Source organism: Felis catus, chromosome A3 (assembly GCF_018350175.1).
Source record: "Felis catus isolate Fca126 chromosome A3, F.catus_Fca126_mat1.0, whole genome shotgun sequence".
Lineage (NCBI taxonomy): Eukaryota > Metazoa > Chordata > Mammalia > Carnivora > Felidae > Felis > Felis catus.
This window is the reverse complement of record NC_058370.1, coordinates 139,049,817-139,068,969: the sequence shown is the minus strand read 5'-3', so window position 1 is coordinate 139,068,969 and position 19,153 is coordinate 139,049,817. Positions and strand designations below refer to the sequence as shown.

The window sequence follows — 19,153 nt, the reverse complement described above, 5'->3', positions numbered from 1 at the left end:
CTTCCCTTCCTCGGCCACACGCTTCCACGGCCCTACATCAGACCTGTTCCTCCTGCAATGAGACAGCAGGAGGTTGTCTGGGCCTTCGCCAGGGCCTGGGTCTCCTGCACCCCTGACCAGCCATCACCTTCTGTCTTCCCCTGTCCTCCTCCCGCAGCGCCAGTCCCGGCCTTCCGCCCCCCTGCTGCGTGGCTCCCTCCCGGAAAGTGGTTAATAACGTTCAGTCGCTCGGGGGAAAAACTCAACTCGAAGAGAAGGGAGCAGACTAAGAAGGTGCGTTTTAGGTGAGGCTCCAAAGACACGTAAGGATGATTACCGACAAATACAACGTTCGGGGACAGAGTGGATGGTGTGCACACGGAGCAGAAAGGGGACTTTTCCAAGCCCGTTATACTCCTATAGGATTGGGGGTGATTTTTTTTGTAGCTTTTTGAATCTGTCTTGTCAGAAAGACTAAATTTTTAATCTGCAAAGGTTTCCATCTCCCCAGAAAGTAATCCTTCTAGGAATCAGGCATTTTCCTGACACATCAGCCCGGAAGCTTCCGCAGGGAGGCGGTCGGGCTCAGGGCACACGCACCCCCGGCCGGTGAGCAGCGCAGTCGGGCAGTGAGCCACTGAGTCTGGTTTGCTGCACGTTTGAACGATCGTTGTGGAGAGATTGGGTTATAAGAAGGAAAAATACCAGAAAACAGGGGCTATTATCACTCTGTGAGTGTCAGGAGGCAAGGGCGTTATGTACACGCGCTTTGCATGAACCCACAGGAATATTACTGTGCGTGAAAATTAGTATCTGTGTTCGTTATGGAATGTTAGACCTTGTGCCTCTCTCGTTAAGATACAAAATATGATCTCCAGACCTCTCAGAACACTAACCAAATAATTATGAAATGAGCATACAGGAAAGATATACGTATCCTACATACAAAGGAAAAGGGAAGGAAGGAGGGAGGAAGGGAGGGAGGAGGAAAAAATTCACGTATTCAAAGTGCTCAAATGTAATTTATTTATAACATAAATTATATTTTCTTCCAGAAATTTTTAGGAGAGTCAGGGAAAGGGACATTCTTAATCACTCTTAAAATGTGAAAACTCTTAACTTCTATTTTCAGCAACCCCGAATTGTGAGTGTTCGTGTTCTAGGAGATTTGGGCTTTTCCATAAAGCGATTTCTGAGGCTGTAAAGGTCTGGTGTGATTAAAGCACACTTTAAAGTAAACACTACATGTGACCGCTGACCGTAAACTCGCAGGAAGCAACGTCTTCAGCAGCACCACAGTGCGTATGTAGAAAGTCTCCTGTATTCATCATCGCATGGCATCCCAAAGCCACCATGTACAATTCAGAAGAAGGACAGACACAGCCTTACGTGTGAGTGCCCCACAGAGCACGTCCATGGGCAGACTGTAGCCAGAGCCCCAGGCTGGGTCTGGGGTGGTTCTCACAGCACGTGGACAGCGTGACCCTGCTCTGCGTGGTGCGGGGCCAAGCAAACACTGCTGATCATCACGCAAGAGCACCGTCAGTGCAGGCGGGAGCTGGAAGAGGGCGCTGCAGGGGAGCAGCAGGCAGGGGTGTGCTGGCGTGAGGGAAACGGTGTCTGGGGTGCTCTGGAGGGGTGACAGAGCCACACGTGTACCTTTAAGCTGCAGCTTGAAGGGTGACTGGGCTTCCGCTGGGGAACCACCTTTGCAAAGGAAATCAAAGGGTGTGTGTGCGTGTGTGTGTGTGTGTGTGATGGGTATGTATGTGCACATGTGTATGCACGCACACTTGTGCATGTGTGCACGCACGCCCATGTATGCATGACACATAAACACATTTTGCTCACACGTGTGTGCGTATGTGGGCATGCACGTGTGGATATGTATGTGCACACGTGTAAGTATATGGGTGTTTATGTGTACATGTGTGTGTTCTTGTATATGTGTGTGCACGTGTGTGTGTATGTGCGTGTGTGTGTGTGAGCATTATACAGCAGAGATGCGAAGCTGAGCTGTGCTGGGCCGTATTGTTCAGTACTCGCATCTAAAAGTGTTGGTTGCACCTGCAGTGAACATAATTGATTTCTCTCGGGTCTGTTGTGCAGCCTGTGATTCTGCCCTGTGGGCTGCATCTGGTCCTAGGGTGCTGATTTCCCCTCTGTGTGGTGCTCCAGGAATCAGTACCCAATTCGCCCACAGGGACACCGGTCCACTATTTGGATGAGAACAACAAAGCCACAGAGCCCCGGGTGTGGGCTCAGACACTGACCACTGTGCTCTGTGCTACATCAAGCTGGCGTCATAGAAACACAGGTGCTGCTCTGGGGGGTCTTCTCCACCTTGCCAGTGTGATCCAGCCACTCTGCCCTCTAGTTCAAGTGCACCGTGGGTACGCTCTACTCCTACACGTACTGCCCTTCTCCGTTGCCTGTAAGATAAGTTCCAAACAGTCTGTCGCGGGGTAATGTCCTTCCTCCCCCCGTGTCAGCCTACTGTTCTGCCTGTGCCTTCCACACTCAACGGGCCTGTCCTCCACAACATCCTGCTGCGCTCCCCCTGCTCCTTAGTCAGGAGTCGGAACACCCCTGCTTATTCTTTAGTGCCATTCTTCCCTCCATGAGGCACCTTGCGTCCCTGCTGTGGCTTATCTCCTGTTGTGTTTTACTCATCTGGGGGCTTGTTGGGGGAGTAGGAGCTCCCAGAGACCTGGGTTTGGGGTTCCATATATGGCAGCGTCCAACATGATGTAGGTGCCCGGGGTCAATGTGTTGAGGTGAGAAAATATTTCAGGCTTCCTATTCATCAAGGTTTGTCTACGATTGAAGTTAGAAAAGACTGAGCGTTGTTCCAATAAGCCGCATAGAATGTGATGTTAAAGCAGGGCACACAGTCTGCCATACCCTCACAGTGCCTTCCCAGGGGACAGAGCCCAGACCCCACGGACACCGGGAGGCTGCCTCTCAGCCACTAGTCACATCCACCATGAACAGATACCTGAGGACTGACTAAGCCTGCGCCACCCTAGTTTAGTTAAGATAGAGATTATCTTAGAGATTATCAGCACTTAACTCAGTGCTGACTGAGGGGTCTTTATTCCTCTCATCAGAATTATCTAACTTATTACACTATTGATCCGGCAGATTTTTGAATTTTACAACTGTTTTAGTTGATGTAAAAAGTTATTTTGAAAATCCTGGCAGATGATATCACGACTCTATGGCCGGGCGATAGAGTGGTCTTTCTGCTGCGACTTTCCACTCCCCGTGGTCATCTGGATCTCCTCCCGTTCTAGATGCTCCTAGCGCTGGGGTCTTCCAGTCGCTGTGTGCCACCGAGCCACAGAGAAGTTTGGGAAGGCAAAAGTTCACAGCAGCATTCACTTGCTTCAGACTGGCAGTTCACGGAATCTCCTCGCTATGGGGTGCTATTAGCATCTCTCATTCTCCCCTTGTCTTGTCTCTTTGTGAATGCTTCTTTCCTCCATTATGTCACCGTCTATTTGATCCATACCTTCCAAGAAACGCTCCCAGCTCTGTGCTTGGAAATGAGTGTTCTCCCTCCAGGTTGCGAGCTCCAGTCTGCGTACTGAGCATCACTGCTTCTGTTTTCCCGACTCACCTGCTAGGTCCATGTCTCACTGCTAGATCCCTATCTCACCTGCTAGGTCCTTGTCTCACCTCTAGATCCTTGTCTCACTGCTAGATCCCTGTCTCACCTCTAGATCCCCGTCTCACCACTAGGTCCTCATCTCACCTCTTGACTCTTGTCTTACCTCTAGATCCTCATCTCACCTCTAGATCTTCACCTCACCTCTAGATCCTTGCCTCACCTCTAGATCCTCGCCTCACTTCTAGATCCTCGTCTCACTTCTAGATTCCTGCCTCACCCCTAGGTCCACATCTCACCACTAGATCCCTGTCCCACCTCTACATCCTCGCCTCACCACTAGATCCCTGTCTCACTTCTAGGTCCTCATCTCACCTGCTAAATCCCTGTCTCACCTCCCGATCTCTGTCTCACCTCTAGGTTCTCGTCTCACCTGCTAGATCCCTGTCCCACCTCTAGATCCTCATCTCACCTCTAGATCCTCGTCTCACCTCTAGATCCCTGTCTTACTTCTAGATCCCCATCTCACCACTAGGTTCTTGTCTCACCTCTAGATTCCCATCTCACCTCTAGGTCCTTGTCTCACCTCTAGATCCTTGTATCACCTGCCAGATCCCTGTCTCACCTGCTAGGTCCTCGTCTCATCTGCTAGATCCCTGTCTCACCTCCAGTTCCCTGTCTCACCTCTAAGTCCCTGTCTCACCTCTAGATCTTTACCTCACCTCTAGATCCTCATCTCACCTCTAGATCTCTGTATCACCTGTAGATCCTTGTCTCATGTCTAGATCCCTGTCTCTCCTCTAGGTCCTCATCTCACCTGCTAGGTCTTTGTCTCACCTCTCAATCCTTGTCTCACCTCTAGATCCTCATCTCACTGCTAGATTCTTGTCTGACCTGCTAGATCCCTGTCTCACCTGTAGATCTTTGTCTCAACTCTAAATCCCTATCTCACCTCTAGGTCCTTGTCTCACCTCTAGATCCTCGTCTCACCTGGAGATCCCTTTCTCACCTCTAGATCCTTGTCTCACCTCTAGATCCCCGTCTCACCACTAGGTCCCCGTCTCACCTGCTATATCTCTGTCTCATCTCTAGATCCTCGTCTCACCTGCCAGACCCCTGTCTCACCTCTAGATCCTCGTCTCACTTCTAGATTTCTGTCTCACCCCTAGGTCCACATCTCACCTGCTAGATTCCTGTCCCACCTCTAGATCCTTGTCTCACCTTCAGATCCTCATCTCACCTGCTAGGACCTTGTCTCGCCTCTTGATCCTCGTCTCACCTGCTAGATCCCTGTCTCACCTCTAGATCCTCGTCTCACCTCTAGATTCCCATCTCACCTCTAGGTCCTCGTCTCACCTCTAGATCCTCATCTCACCTCTAGATCCTCATCTCACCTCTAGATCCTCATCTCACCTCTAGATTCTTGTTTCACCTGCTAGATCCCTGTCTCACCTCTAGATCCTAGTTTCACCTCTAGATCCCTATCTCATCACTAGATCCCTGTCTCACCTCTAGGTCCTCGTCTCACCTCTAGATCTTTGTCTTACCTCTAGATCCTTGTCACAGTGGCTAGATTCTTGTCTCACCTCTAGATCCTCATCTCACTGGCTAGATCCCTGTCTCATCTCTAGGTCCTCATGTCACCTCTAGGTCTTCGTCTCACCTCTAGATCCCTGTCTCACCTCTCAATCCCCATCTCACCTCTCAATCCTTGTCTCACCTCTAGATCCTCATCTCACCTCTAGATCCTCATCTCACCTCTAGATCCTCATCTCACCTCTAGATTCTTGTTTCACCTGCTAGATCCCTGTCTCACCTCTAGATCCTAGTTTCACCTCTAGATCCCTATCTCATCACTAGATCCCTGTCTCACCTCTAGGTCCTCGTCTCACCTCTAGATCTTTGTCTTACCTCTAGATCCTTGTCACAGTGGCTAGATTCTTGTCTCACCTCTAGATCCTCATCTCACTGGCTAGATCCCTGTCTCATCTCTAGGTCCTCATGTCACCTCTAGGTCTTCGTCTCACCTCTAGATCCCTGTCTCACCTCTCAATCCCCATCTCACCTCTAGATCCTCATCTCACCTCTAGATTCTCGTTTCACCTGCTAGATCCCTGTCTCACCTGTAGATCTTCGTCTCACTTCTAAATCCCCATCTCACCTCTAGGTCCTTGTCTCACCTCTAGATCCTCATCTCACCTCTAGATCCTCGTCTCACCTCTAGATCCCTGTCTTACTTCTAGATCCCCATCTCACCACTAGGTCCTTGTCTCACCACTAGATCCCTGTCTCACCTCTAGGTCCTTGTCTTACCTCTAGGTCCTTGTCTCACCTGCTAGGACCTCGTCTCACCTCTAGATCCTTGTCTCACCCCTGTATCCCTGTCTCAGTGGCTAGATTCCTGTCTCACCTCTAGATCCTCATCTTACTGGCTAGATCCCTGTCTGATCTCTAGGTCCTCATGTCACCTCTAGATCCTCGTCTCACCTCTAGATCCCTGTCTCACCTCTGAATCCCTGTCTCACCTCTAGATCCTCATCTCACCTCTAGATTCCCATTTCACCTGCTAGATTCATGTCTCACCTGTAGATCTTCATCTCACCTCTGAATCCCTGTCTCACCTCTAGATCCTCGTCTCACCTCTAGGTACTCATGTCACCTCTAGATCCTGACTAAATTTCCAGAATAGACATCTTTGCTCATTTTCTCATCCCTTCTCTCAAGGCACAGTGATTTGTACAAAGACATTGCTCGAACATGAGCCTTGTGGAAATCACTTTTTGTTCAACTGGTGAAACAATTGAAATGATGGGAGACCCTCACAGTTGACCCCACGTTGGACTGAAAGGAAACACAGACCACACGCTGAGGGGAGGCAGCACGAATGGAGAGAACAATACACACCCCTTGTTACATGCACTTTTGTGTCATGATGACCTCCACTTTGAGGAGGTGAGTGTGGGTTCTTTCAAAAATACAGCTTTCCAAACCCTAACACTGGTTCCTTTCTGAGAACATCTCAGAGTTAGGGCTTAAATAATGTGGGAAATGGAGCAGTGCAGAAAGAAAAAAGCAGTTAAAAAATTTTCAAGCCCTAGTCAGTGTTGTGGCTAAACAGTCTAATCGGGTCCTTCTTTGAAAAAAAAAATCAGAATATATTCCTAGCAAGTTTAACAGCCCATTTTTGTATCTATTATTTAAATACCTTTAGAAATCTATTCATAGTTGCAACTCACAGAAAAGTTACTAATTATGAAATCAATTGTCTTTGATTTTAAAATAAAGATAACTATTCATTCCAAAATATTTTTACATACAAAATAAAGGGCTTTTTGTCACAGCAATTGCCAATATGCAAACTTCCAAGTGGAGAAGGAACACAAGAGTTCCACCTCTATACACATTGGTGACCGCGAACATATGTGGGTGCTCTGCTTATCAGGAGGGACCTGTGCGGTTCACATGTAATGGTGCTCGCGATCTCCACAATTTTGTGAGGTCCGGACTATTGTTACCCATATTTTCCAGGTGAGAAAAATGAGGCACAGAGAGGAAATTTACTCCCAGGAACACAAGTTGGATGTGTTCCCTGCAGGTCTGATAGAGAGGATACCTCTGATTACTGTGTTCTACAACTTGGCATTCATTGAAATATTTTACTACGGAAAACTTTAAAACTATAAAAGTAGAAAGAAGAACATGATAATCCCCCTGCCAATCAGTTACAACAATGTCGCTTGGCCAATGTCATTTCAACTGTATTGCCATCCAATGACTATTTATTTCTACATTATTTTGAAGGAAATACCAGAAAGGATATAGTTTTACCTAGGAATGTTTCAGAATGCAATTCTAAAATACAAAAACTCTTTGAACAGAGTCATGAGACTATTTGCATATGTAAAAAATTAGCACTAATTCCTTAATACTGGGTAGTTGATATTCTAGATAGTGTAAATAGTTGATGCTTTAAATTCTAATCTAATGTATGAGGTCCCAAACTTAGATGAAATATACTTTTTTCTTGCTGTATTTTAATACTTTTATTCACGTAAAAGTAAACATTAAAGATGGTGGAGGAATTGTAAGGACACAATATCACTGTGGCCCAGAGGGCCAGGTCCTATGGATGGAGGACACACGCCGCCTGGGACCTTGCCCACGCCAGAGGACACCCCTCCTGTTCTTATCCTAATCTCGTCACACAAGCACTCGGCCTGGTCTGGTCCCTCATGACTCCCCCTTGCCCAGCTCCGTCAGGGTGCAAGCCCCCGAGGCCGTCTCTGCATCCTGTCCCCGCATTGTAGCCTCTGCATCACTGGGACTTTGGTGTGACCAGAGGAGGCAGTTCTGGGCCACCTCGTGATCACTTTTCACCCCAGCCACTTACAAATGACCCTTATGGTACAAGTGGAAACCCCCAGGTGGGTCTCTGTTTCCAGGCCTCTCTGGTCACACACCAGCATTTAGTGCCCTGACAGTCGTGACACTGGGGGGAGCCTATGGGCTTCTGGCCCAGGCACAGATGACAGAATTCTCTGTGTTCCAGGACTTGAGGTGGTACAAGGGTTGGCAGGGTTGGCTTGTGCTGTATTTCAGGACTTTCCCTGTGTGGGACTACAGCCTACGGTGTGGAGGAAATGCTGTCCTCTTAACTACCCAGGTGCTATGTTGCCCAGATTCTGTGGCTGGAAGCAGCAGCAGGGGGAGGGGCAGAGGGGAAGAAGGAAGGAAGAAAATCAGACTCCTGAGCAGGCACCCAGTGGCCCTGTGGGGCGGCCAGCTCTCCTCCCACCAGCTGCTTCTCCTGCCTGCTGGCTGGCCTGTTTGCCTCCAACTGAGTGGAAGCCTTCCCTCCAGTTCCCTCTACCAGTCTGTGCTAACGAGGGTTTCTATTTCCATCCCCAAATCGTCAAACACCGGACGCTGGACACTGGACAACGACATTTCCTCTCACTCCTAATCAGAGGACATGACAGCACTATCAGCAGTCACACTTGAGTGATCTTCTCGCTAGAGAGGCAGACACAAGTGTGCGGTGTAAAGTCAGGGACGCAGCCACAGGTAAATGAGTTATATGAAATGGTAAAGTTATATGAATATAAGATAATAAATATAGGAGTTAGTACACATAAGTTTCAGAAAAGGAGAAAATGAAGAAATAATAAATATAACGAGCCAGGAAACTTGAGAATAAAAAGTAAGACAATGTTCATGGACAACCGAACACATTTGTGGACTAAAATAGAAGCATGACATTTTCTAAGAAGGTTTTCTTCACAGAGGGAGAATTTCAAGCATGTAATATTCTTTGCTCATGTGAAATCAGCTTTGGTCATTTTAGTGAATCAACCACACAAACACGGGTTAAACGTCATTTACTATCTGGATTGGGTAGCTCACATGTTTGTGGACTGATGTGTTTTTTTTTATGTTGTTTGTATATTTTTCATATTGGTACAGTGGGTGTTGGGAGGTATGTATCTCTAAGACAACCAGACGGTGGAAAAGGGATTTGGAATTTATGGTTTGGCACACATCATAGAGGCTGGCAGTGCAGATGTGGGTCCCTTCAGCCCAGACTTCAACTCAGGTTCCGACCTCTGCCTCAGCTTTGTCCTCTTTGAAATGGGGGTGATGTTTCCTGCCTTGAGTAGTCGTCTTGAGGATTAAGTCAACTGATGGATGTCAGCCTCACGGGCCACGGTCACAGCGCAGAAGTGTCTGCTATGTGTGCCGATTCTCTTCCAGAAAACAAGCCCACACCCTCAGGCATTAGAGCTGTATCATCCAAAGCTCAGGCCCCGAGCATGGGATTCCGACCTGTGATTTTGGGGTTACAGCCTCTGCAGAGGTTGCTGTGTCCTTCATTTTATAGATGAAGAGAGTGAGTCCGAGGAAAGCTAAGTGGCTTGCCTAATGTGGCCCATGTGGGGCAGACACCTACGCTGTCCTCCTTCCATGGCAGGTTTTCCTTGTGTACTAGACTCACACACCATGGCAAGGCTTTTCCTGTCACTATCACTAAGAGTTTGGGGCAGATGACTTTTGTTTCCTTTTTAATGAGATCTTTAGTAATCTGCATGAAGGTGGGGGGTGTCTCTGTCTTCATGGTCCTCAACTAGCCTATGTGGTCAAAATTGAGGCCAAAATTCATGGCTTTATAGAAACTTAGCAGGCTGACTAGATAATAAACAGTCCCATTCCCTTAGAAACGGTGAGTTATGTAACTTGCATACTTAGGAAACAATAACTACCATCAAATATTTGAAATACTGTCATATGAAATAGAAATTGGTCCTCAGCAGCTAGAATGGTTCCTGACCATAGCAGACTCTTAACAATATATCCCTTGAATTGGATTGAGTTGAACTTATTCTATACGTTTCTGGAAGCTAAAGTTAAGAACAATAGGTACATAACATAAAATAGTAATTTCACTTTAAGAATATTATGAATAACACTCCAACCCTCAACACAACCCAACAATGGGATGGACTGCCTTGCTGAGTGGGAGGCTTTCTGTTCCCAGTAACGGTCAAGAAGGCAATAGAAAAGTTCCTTTTCAGGGGCTGGCAGGGTGGGGGCAGAGTGTTGGTATAGGACCCTCAACTGTGTAGTAGAATGAACGTGATACAGCTTTTCCCTAACGGTTGTGGATCTTGAAATACTCAGATTCAGACACTAAGAATAATCACGGTCACTGTGTCAAATGGCTAATAATGAGAATACATGTATATATTTCGAGATTTATATATATATATATATATATATATATATATATATATAATTTTTAAGTTAATTTATTTTGAGAGAGCGTGCAAGTCGGGGAGAGGCAGAGAGAGAGGAAGAGAGAGGATCCCAAGCAGACACCATACCGTCAGCACAGAGAGCCCAACGCAGGACTTGATCTCGTGCACCGTGAGATCATGACCTGAGCCAAACCAGGAGTCAGTCACTTAACCAACTGAGCCACCCGGGTGCCCTGAGATTATTTTTTTTAATTTTTAAAAAATGTTTTAAATTTTTTGAGGCAGAGAGAGACAGAGCACAGGCGAGGGGCAGACAGAGACACACACACAGAATCTGAAACAGGCTCCAGGCTCTGAGCTGTCAGCACAGAACCCAACATGGGGCTCAAAGCCACGAACTGTGAGATCACGACTCGAGCTGAAGTCAGAAGCTCAATGAACTGAGCCACCCAGGTGCCTCCTGAGATTATTTTTTTAAGGCAAATTTGTTATCGTGCTTTTCATATTATCACTGCACTCAATGTAAGTGTGCATTTCATTACCAAAAGCTGAACCTGTCACAAGTGCGGGCTACTCCGTTATTCACATATCAGCTGTGTCTGGCGTTGTCTTGCTTCGTGCCTTACACACAGCAGTTCAGTGAACAAAAGAACAAAAGTGTAAGGTTTGGAACTGAGTTCTTGGGATTTGGAATACATTGAAATAAAATCTCATGCTATTAGATTACTTTTTCCTAAAAGTACGTGCAGTTGACGTAAAAGTTGCACATGCAATGACAGACCATTCCAACATGGATGCTGAGCTATCTCGAGTCCCGGAGCATGTGCAGTCCCAGGACAAGACATCAGACTGGAGGAGAATTTTGAAAGCATTGTTCTCTCAAAAGCCTTCAAGTGTACATATCCTTTGAGCTACCTGTTGCCCTATGAATTTATGTTAAGGGGATAATTAACAACGTAAAAAGTTTTAGGTAAAAGATCGGTCATTAAAATTCTTTCTATGAAGCAAAAAAAAAAAAAGCCAACTGATGAAATTATAATAGAGGATTAGTTAGATATATTTAGTGTAGCCATAAAGTGGAATACTATATGCTATGGAAAATGATGTTATAAAAATATATTTATTGATATAGAAAGATATGTATATGCATAAAATAAAAAGGAGTAAAGAACAAAATTACAGTGTAATCCATCTTAATTTAAAATTGTATGTACAAGGAAAACAGTTGCAAAAAATTTTGAGCCAACATATTAAAGGCAGTTATCACTGAATTCTGGTATTTTCAGCGTTTTAAGTTTTTTATGAGATAGATACATATATGTGTATGCGTGTGTGTGTGTATATGAACACTGATTTCCTACATGGGCATACAGCAGTTGTGTAAAGAAAACTAAAATTAAAAAACTCCTTTAGCTTTGTGGCAGTTCAATACTAGTGGGAATGACAACATTTAAAACATAAGTTCCTGACCATGTTGTCACCAAAAAGTGAGGGAGAAGAGAGATGATGCCTTGAAAAGGTGTAATTTTGAACAATTAAAAATTAATGGTGTGGTAGATAGAGAATGTCAGGTCCAAACGACTGGCTCCTTTCTGAGTCTTAATGGGGATTAGATTTGTCTTATTTACGAGAGTTTCAATTTCTCAGTCCCACCCCCTCATCACTGGAAGAGAAAGCAGAGTCCAGAAAAGTCGAGTGTGCGCTTCAAGGTCACAGGACGGGGACAGAACTCTCCCACGTGCTCTGGTCAAGGTTACGCTGCTCAGTAATAGAGTTGGGAATGAGCGAAATCATATCTCAGATATGTTTTACAAGAGTTACAAATGACTGTCCAGGACGTACCACCATGGAAAAAAGACACCTCAGGGTCAAAACGCGGCTGCAACCCTGAGTGTCACCTGGGCCAGCTGTCCCCCTGCCTCATCCCCAGCACCGTCATGTCTGCAAGGGCGTGATGATGTGCCCTTTTTAAGGCTACCGCGAGGATTGAAAAGGGGACGAGTCAGGAGTAAGACAACGTGGCTGACAAAGCCTGCGATACGTGCTTCACATTATTATCGACAACGTGCCTCTCCATGTGGAAATCAGCAGTAAAGAGGACTTTCTCAAAAGAATAACCCATTCTTTTTCAAAGTCGTCACTGTTACCCTCCACGCTCTGAGAGTGTCACACGCTGCCTCTGAGAGACAAAGGGAGTGCCAACACGTCCAGGCCATTCGCGGGCTGGTCGGCACTGCCCTTTCCACCAGCCAGTCTGCACAACTCCCTGAGACCCCAATTAAAGAATCTGGGCACAAGTCATGTGAAACTTATCAGGCACCATACACATATCATGAAGGAAACATTTTTTAAAATTAAAAACATCACGTTGAAATATAAATACACCTTTTGGTTAATGCCCCCGTTTAATTTGGCTTGTTTCGGAAATACTTAGATTACCTACAAGCTCCCATCAGTGTAAAGACACAAGAAAAAGTGATAGTTGATGTACCAGTTTAACGTGCATATTTAATCAACTAGACAATAAAGTTGAGGCATCTCAATATCAGAACCAGCAAGAAACGCTGGTAGAAAAGAACCCTTTCTCAACTGGCCTAGTTCAACATCAAGCACCAGCACATCCCCAATCCTTGCTTTCAGGTAACATTCCTTGCATGCCTAGCAAAAGTACACGGCCCGTCATATTAACATACCACAGTCTACGACTCTTCCAACGTCAGCATCGATGGCACAGACGTCCAGACGGCAGCTGCGTGCTCCTTGGCCTCAGCCTCTGCGTGAGCTTCTCTGTGCACAAGAGAGGACAGAAGAGGTGGTTAATGGAACTGAGATCACCCCCTTGAATTGATGGGATGGAGGGTGTCCCTACATGTCTGCCACTCCCCTTAATGCAAGGAAGGCCATGCACGCAGGCCTCACACTCATGGCAGTGCGGCTTGGGCACAATCCTGGGCCTACACAGCCCGACTGTACCCTTCAAAGGCGTAGTGCCTTTGAAATCGAAGTCTGATCTTTAGTAACAATTAAAGGACAAGGTCAGGCGTGTGAAACTTGAGTCAGTCCTTAGGCCTCCGGCCTCTGTACAAAGACCACCAACAAAGGGAGAGGACTCAGAGATGAGCCCAGGTGCCCGGGACACCACTTGCCCATCAGGGAGTAATCACAGACATCCACAGAAGGTTCCGGACCGTGGGATGTGCACGCCCGCTTGAAATATGGCAGCGGGTGGGATCGAATAAGAATCTCAGAATCAGGTTGCTTGCCTGAGGCCACATGAGGACTAATTCTACAATGGAAATAGGAACTTTAAAAAAAACAGAACAAAGAAAGATGGGAAGAGGAAGGAAGGAAGTCTGATATTTCCCATTTTCTGGGTGTGCTCAGAGAAGTGGGGGCCTTGAAGGGAAAGAAAGGAATAGAGTTCCTTTGGAACATTAATTCAACTTTTTCTAACCACCAAGCATATTCATTCCAATTTTAGCAGCTCTGTGGGAGGAGATAAGAAGCATGACATTGTACGCACTCAACTTTGCTTCTGTTCTGCGCCTCTACCTGGGACGCCCTCCCTGCGGGTCCCTACAGCCCACCCAGAGCCACACTTTCCACTGGGGAAGTGAGGAGACTCCAAGCCTGCCTGCTCACAACGGCACCGATGGAAGTGGCCACTACCGACCATTGGCCTATGAGAGGCCGGGCTCTGCATTAGAGGCTGGGGGCCCACAGTCCCATTTTGCTCAGGGCAGGACGTACCATTCCCACTTGACATTGGTTCAAGGTACCGTGTGGTGCTGGGACACACAGCTAGCACACAAGACCAGCTCTCTCTGACTTTAGCGTTCTTTCTACATCTCCGGGCTGCCCTCCACCATCCCAGCCCCACGAAAACGTCATCCTGGTTTTTTTATTCTCTTGGAAGGAAGCATTTAGTCCTTTTGAACACAGCCTGGTTCACGTGCAGAAACCTTCGCTTGTGTCTTCCAGGACAGCACATTGTTATTAAATGTGGAGACCATTTTGGATCACCCCCCAGATCAAATGTAGCATGTGACCAATTTTAAAAGGGGTCACGAAGGTATCAAGTTTCTGCTGATTTCTAATAAATGGGAAAAATAAAACAGAGAACCCATTAGAAGCTATTTAAGAGAATTTCAGGCCTTGGAATCTGACTCTATTACCGAAAATGGCATTAAATCTAGTTTCTACTTGGGTTAGAACATGCTTGCCTGTTGTGAGTCAGAAGTAAAAGTTCTGGTGGCTCCAGGTGGCCCCATATGGTTCCCTGTACAAGCACAGGGGAGGCCACCTGTGAATGACACTGACCCAGCCGACTGGGGAGGGCGGAGCCAGTACATGCCTGGGCCTTGTTCTGTCTCCTTTAGCTGAGCGGTTCTGTGCAGGGAAGGGGCAAGGGCTGCATGCAATCCTGAGGGCGGGGAGGGAAGGGGGTGCGACAGGAGGACAGGCTTTGTGTCAGAAACATCTTTGCTGAGGTCTGTCTCCCAACCCACTCAGAAAGAGAAGTTCATGGCGAATGAATAGAATTAATGCTCACGTGATCAAGTAAGGTGTAGGTCTGTGTGTGTGTGCGTGTGTGTGCATGTGTGTGCGTGGGTGCATGTGTGTGTGCACACAACACACTCATTTCACCTAAAATCACCATTGCTTTAATTTGTTTTTAGTCAATTATCTTTCTTTTTAAAAACTCAGTAGGTCTATAGAAGTTTACATGACTTTACGTTTATCAAAACAGGGTATCGGATTTTGAAATGTTGGAAAACATTGACTAGACTCCAACTTATTCAGTCCACGGTCTTTCGCATTTCTTCTTAAGGTCAGAATAGCCAGCATCCCGGCTCTAAGGGTCTGTGCAGATACTCACAGCCACGTGAGTTAAAGAAGCATGAACAAGCATGGGTCAGCCCCAGCCTTTTTTTTAAGTCTATCTAAAAATATGAATAATCTAATTACTGTGCATGGAAAGTGACAGCATTTCAAAAGCTTTGGGCGAGTTTCTCACTTGTAAAGTGGGAATAATGGATTAGAGAGTTTTTGACCTCTCTGATTAAGCTTTATTTACCAGTAAGTTAGGGAGCTGGGTCTTCAAATTATGTGAATATTCTGGTTAATTAGTAAGTAAGAATGATTCCATTTTATCTTTTACACACAAAATTGTACTTCTTTCCGCATCAGAAGAGAAGTAGCAAGCCTTCCACGGAAATTACAACAGCAACACAACTAAAACTTCAACAGGGCAGGCTAACTAACTCCACAAGTCGGGGTCAGCTTTGGAGCCTCACACACTGGAGACTGACGGAGCCATCAGAACACAGAGCATTTACTTGTCCCTTCCCGTAGCCTTCCTGAAAAAGACACCGGATTTATCGTTACCTGTGTCATCCATATTCTAGGATCTCTGCTATGGTTCCTTTTTGGGTAAAGGGAAGATATATTTACAAAGACCTGAAAACAGAGACTTGCCATGTGCTAATAATGACCATGCATCGGTTTACTTAATCCTCACAGCAAAGTAGGGGAATCACAAGACCGACCCTGCAGGTGACAAAAATGAGACACAGACAAGCTCAGTAACTGGCTTAAGATCACTTCATTCGTAAACAGTAGGACCAGATTTGAACCCCGACAATCTGATGCCTCAGCATGTGCCCCCGAACACCACACTAAGTCCTCAATAAAGTTCGAGTTCACTTTAAAAGCCATGAAATCATCATATACCTAACCATCACACACCTAGACCGAGCAGAATCTCAGGAAGAACTTAATAAGAGGTTTCTTACTATCTAGGTCACTTGCCCCTGTGCTGTCCACCGGCCACGTGGGCCACTGAGCACTTCAGCATGCCTACTTCAAGGTGACACGTGCTATGAATGTAACATACACTCCACAGGACGCTATGAAGGGAAGAATATAAATATTCCATGAATAAATATGTATTGCCTATTGATACAATAGTATTATAGGGTACATAATATATTATTAAAACTAACTTCGTCTGTTTATTTTCGTTCACTTTAATCTCTGTTGGAAAAGGCACTCTTACGCTTGTAATTTTGTGACTTGCGCTATGGTCCCATTGGACACTGCTGATCTGGAGTCTCACTTAAAGGGCTCGTTTGACCATGATTTACATTTTGAGTGTTTATCAGAATAGAGCCAAATATAAATGCTCAGAGTGGACACATTCTCACCAGAGAAGAGTACAAAACATTCAAGTCTGCCCCAGGAGTGTTAGCTTTGTCATCTTTTCAAAATGTGTAGCTTCTGAAATTAAAGTTCTGAAATTAAAGTTTGTAACACCCGGCTGATCAGATCAGGCAGATTGTGTGCCTCATGCCGGCAGATTGGGTGTGGCATTTTTGTTGAGCAGCTGAAAGTTGGCTGCTTTATGTTTATTGTAAACACGAATTATTATGCATTATATAAACTGCTATGTGTTCACATCTTTCTCAGTCTCCTAGGACTTCCCTCCGTGGCAGTGCTGTAGTGGCCCATACTCTGAATTCTAAAACTGTGCTATTTGCTTATCATTGGCTTTTCAGGCCAGGGAAGTTAGCTCTAGGGAGCTAACTTCCATTCATACCTTATGGAAAAGGTGGGCTGTGAGAAGTGACCACAGAGAGCTTCAGATACATGAACATATGGCCACGGCCTATAGCAATGATAATAAAAACAGTCCCAACAACCAGCTGACCACCGTGTTAACTTGGGCAGCCGTCCTCTTGTAAGACTGGGATAAGAGCTCTCGTGACATCGCCTAATGGTCTGCAGGGGAAATTTGGCTCTCGTTGGCCTGCCAATGGAGTAAGAGCAGACTAAATGGAGTGGAGCAGAAAATCCTCTCTAAACGGGGTGAGCACATGACTGATATTTTAAAGAATTTGGCATCTGAGAAATAATGGGACTTTCTTAGTATTGTCTGAGGAGACGAAAAAATGAGATTTAGATGTAGATCCCAATTAATCGCCTACAGAGTCAGCAATCCCCAAACCCCAGTCTCACCTGCGTCACGGTGTAAACATAGCCGCATGAACCCACCACTGACAGGGTCCCCGGAGGTGGGTCCCGGGAGGTGCGGTGGGGGAGGAGAGAGTGTGCGGGGGGGGGCGGGGGGGGGGCGGGGAAAGGAAATTTGCTCCCTGGGGAAGACCTCCCCAAGTCAGGTGTGGGATCCCCGGGGGGGAGGCAGGTTATTTATGTTCTGATACTGGCTTGTCAACTCACCATCACAACAACACGAGAGAGCGCGTGATGTCAGCCACACCCTCGAGAACCGCCGTACGCGGGCAAAGCAGGGCCCTGCTCACCCAGATCCCTTTCCTGGACTCATCTACCTTCTCAGCCAAACCAGAACCTTCAAAAACTGCTCTTCAAACCACATCCTCTCTGAGCGCCCCCAGGTCACATCCGACCACTGATTGAACAAATATTCGTGTGTGCCCGGGAGGCAAGCTGGGGCAGATTTGAGCTGGGAGATCCGAAGCCCCAGCTTGTGCATCATCTACTTTCATTTTCTAGAAAGGGGGTTTTCATTAATGAAAGTTTAAAAGCCATTGGACTAGCCGGTCTCTAAGGCCTTCTTCCGCTGGAAGGCGAGGGCGTTGTTAGGTGCTTTATGACACCTGGCGTGAAACCAGAATACTTGTACTGATTTGGCTTGTGATTAGGAACCTACATCTCCAGGAGATACAACATTGGTGTGGGCATAAAGAAAGCAATGAAGAAAGGGAATCATTCAAGCTTAATTACTTACACTATGTACATACCAATTGGGAGGCTATTTAAGGAACCGCAGCCTGAAACGTCAAAATTCTATTAGGCGTCCACACGCCCCTCCACGCAACGGGCTGTATCTTCCCCGCGTTCATCGTCCGACAGAGAAGAAAACAGCATAGTCCTCAGCCCAGGATGCATATTGGAATCACCTGGGGAGCTTTTACAACACACTGACATCCACCTGGAGAGACTGCGATTTAATTGGTCTGAGGTGGAGCCCAGGCATCAGTATTTTTTACAAAGCTCCCCAGGTGATCCTAATGTGAAGTCAAGGTTGAGAGAAAGTGGCTCCGAAGAAAGGCTGGAAACCCGTCCAAAGTGTCCCGGGTTTGAAGCAGTGTCCTGCCTCTCGCCACTGCCAGGAACCTCGCCATTCGGCTGCCTCCTCCGTTAGGGAGCACGGAGAAGGCGAGACAACATGCCTGCCCCACTCACCTTCTAGGGCTCTTACGAAAATCACTCTGGAAATATAAGGGACAGCTGGTAACAAAAACCACGGCTGTATAATATTACTACGTTTAAGGAAGCCTCAGAGAAGTAAAACTCAAAACCATGCACGAGGCACAGAAGCAGCATGAGAAGTGAGAACAGCCAAAAAATGAGAGGAAAAGGGCCATATTCCCAGGTTTTCGCCACAAAGCTGTGCTATGGCTTACTATCTCTTGACTACGAAACCAATGATTTGTGATTTGAGCTTAAATCCTTTTATGGTATCAGATGAAAGTGTCCAGACATAGGGCGAGGAGATCTATGATTTTACATGTCGGAGCTGAAACCGGAAGTCCCCTAAGCCTGTGATTTAGAAAATCTAGTCCAGGAGGCATTTACTGCCTGGAAAGAGCTGAAGCAGGCCACTCTGGGGCAGGAGAGGCAGGACACTGAGCCCAGAGGAAGACACCGGGTCCTGGTCCTAAACAAGCCTACCTTACAGACAGGAAGGCAACAGGCGAAGGCAGGCGCTCGCTCTTGGAGAGGGAACAAAGCCGTCCATTCAGATGGAGACGAGGAGGCTCAGAGCCTC

At 46.5% G+C, this 19,153-nt stretch overlaps 1 protein-coding gene across 15 annotated transcripts in view; it reads right to left on the bottom strand.

Moving 5' to 3' along the window:
* Window positions 1–19,153, bottom strand: part of MYT1L (myelin transcription factor 1 like) — a 427,126-nt gene that overhangs the window by 369,981 nt on the left and 37,992 nt on the right. For all 15 annotated transcript variants that reach the window (XM_045055040.1, XM_045055041.1, XM_045055043.1 and 12 more), the window contains exon 2: window positions 13,035–13,128. The gene's annotated coding sequence lies outside the window, so the exon portion shown is untranslated. The remainder of the gene's footprint in view (window positions 1–13,034; window positions 13,129–19,153) is intronic.